We start from the raw sequence: 2,755 nt of genomic DNA on the forward strand, positions 1-2,755 counted from the left end.
GCCCAACACATTGCCAATCTGGACCCTGAGAATTGGTGCATATGTGTGTGTGTGTATATGTGTTTTCACTCCAGGTGTTTAAGGATATCTCCGTCCAATCACTAGCTGACAACTAAGCTAATGAAACAGAAACTTCTTGGGCACATACAACAAAAACTACAGGCTTATGAATGAGTTTGGAAAAATCAACAAACATTTAACACAACTAAAATAAGAAGCAACAACAACAAATTTGGGTAAGGGGAGAGAATCTGACTTTCAGAATTACTACAGTATGATATTCAAAATGTCTGGTTTTCAACAAAAAAATTATGAGGCATGCAAAGAAACAAGAAAGCTTGGCACATGCAGAGTAAAAAAGAAGTCAACAGAAACTGATGAAACCAAGTGTGCCAGTTTGAATGTATTATGTCCCCCCAAATGCCATTATCTTTGATGTAATCTTGTGTGGGCAGACCTATCAGTGCTAATTAGATTGTAATTCTTTGAGTGATTCCATGGAGATGTGTCCCACACAACTGTGGGTGATGACTCTGATTGGATAATTCCCATGGAGGTGCTGACCTGCCCATTCAGGGTAGGTCTGAATTAAATTACTGGAGCACTATATAAGATCAGACAGAAGGAACAAGCTAGTACAGCCAAGAGGGACACTTTGAAGAATGCACAGAAGCTGAGAGAGTAGCTTCAGATGAAAGACAGTTTGAAGACAGCCGTTGAAAGCAGACTCTTGCTCCAGAGAAGCTAAGAGAGGACAAAGACCCCAAGAGCAACTAAGAGTGACAGTTTTGAGGAATTGCAGCCTAGAGAGGAAATCCTTGGAGAAAGCCATTTTGAAACCAGAACTTTGGAGCAGATGCCAGCCACAAGCCTTTCCAGCTAACAGAGACTTTCCGGATACCATTGGCCATCCTCCAGTGAAGGTACCCTTTGTTGATGGACACTTTATGACCTTAAGACTGTAACTGTGTAACCTAATAACCCCCTTTTCTAAAAGCTAATCCATTTCTGGTGTTTTGCATTCTGGCAGCATTAGCAAACTAGAACACCAAGGCATTAGGCTTATTAGACAAAGTCTTTAAACCAGCTATGCCAAATATGTTCAATGAGCTCAAGGAAACCTAGTCTAAGGAATTAAAGGAGGGGGAGGGCCATGCAGAAAAAAAAAAAGAATTAAAGGAAAGTTAGAGAATGATGTTTCACCAAATAGAAAATATCATTAAAGAGATAGAAATTATAAAAAGAAACCAAATAGGAATTTTGGAGTTGAAAAGTAAAATAACTGAAATGAAAAATCCACTGGAGGTGCTCAACAGCAAAGTTTAGTAAACAGAAGAAAGAATAAGCAAACTTAGAGATAAATTGATTCAAATTATAGAGTCTGAGGACTAGAAAGGGAAAAGAATGAAGCACCTAAAAGATCTGTGGGGTACTTTCAACCACACCAACACATACATAATGGAAATACCAGAAGAAGAGGAGAGAGAGAAGGAGCAGAAAGAATATTTGAAGACAGTTCCAGGAAGATGGCAGATTAGGAGAGGCAAACTAATTATCTCCTCTATGAAAAAGACTAGATAAAGGGCAGAAAGTGCTCCAAAACAGCAGTTCCAGGGTGCAACTGGCTGAACAGAGACTGCTAAACCACATAGTGTGGACTTAGATGGAGAGGCAAAGAGACTGTGGTTAAAAGGATGGGGTGAGCTTTTTCAGCTGGAACTGCCACTGGAGACTGGAAGTTGGAGCTGGTTGCCTATGGGAAGGAGCAGCTTTCCATACCCTGCACTTTCATTTCAGCAGTTGGCTGGGGAGAAAACTTTCACAGCCTCATGGCTGAAAGCTCACATGAGGGAACACAGGATTTGGCAGCCTTGTGGTGATGGCATCCACTCTTCTTCCATGGAATCCTGTGGTGTGCAAAGCCAAGAGGCAAGGGCACCACAGTGAACCATCAGGGGCACCTTCCCAACCCCAGAGGCTCACAGATGCAAGGCAGACAGGGACTGTGGTGCATTTGAGCTGGAGGGTGAGATGTGTAGCCCTACAGTAACAGAGTGGTCCACTTGCAGGCCCAGGAACTGCCAGACCCACTGTTCCCTGAAGCAGATGCCCTGCTGAACTGTGCACAACCTGCATCCCCACCCAAAGAGCTGGCAATTCCCAGTGCACACAGAGGACTGGTGTGCTGACTGACTTTCCACCTGGCTTGGAGCCTGCCTAGTACACAGAAAAAATTGGGGGAGAGCTGGCTTGAGAGTCAGAGGTGGCTCAAGAGTGCTATCTGCTGGGATAGGACAGGAAAAGTGGACTTCACCAAGTGATAGCTCTGCCAAAATACAGATAAATGTTCAAATAATCCTACAATCACAAAATAACCTTATAAAGATAAGCAAATGCCCCAAGGCCAAAAACAGAAAATCATAAAGCATATGAAGAAGCTAGAAGATATGGACAAGCCAAATGTCCCAATTAAAAAGCCAGAGGAGACATAGAACTTGGAGCAATTAATCAAAGAAGTATATGTAAATGTCCAAAACAACATCAATGTGTTGGCTAAAGACATAAAGGACATCAAGAAGACTCAAGAAGAGCACAGAGAATTAGAAAGAGTAAATAAAAAATAATGGATCTTATGGAAATAAAAGGTACTGTTGATCAAATTGAAAATACACTAGAGACACACAACAGCAGATTTGAAAAGGCAGATGAAAGAATAAGTGAACTAGAGGACAGAACAATTGAATTTGAATGCAAA

The sequence above is a fragment of the Choloepus didactylus genome, chromosome 7 (assembly GCF_015220235.1).
Source record: "Choloepus didactylus isolate mChoDid1 chromosome 7, mChoDid1.pri, whole genome shotgun sequence".
Taxonomy (NCBI): Eukaryota; Metazoa; Chordata; class Mammalia; order Pilosa; family Megalonychidae; genus Choloepus; species Choloepus didactylus.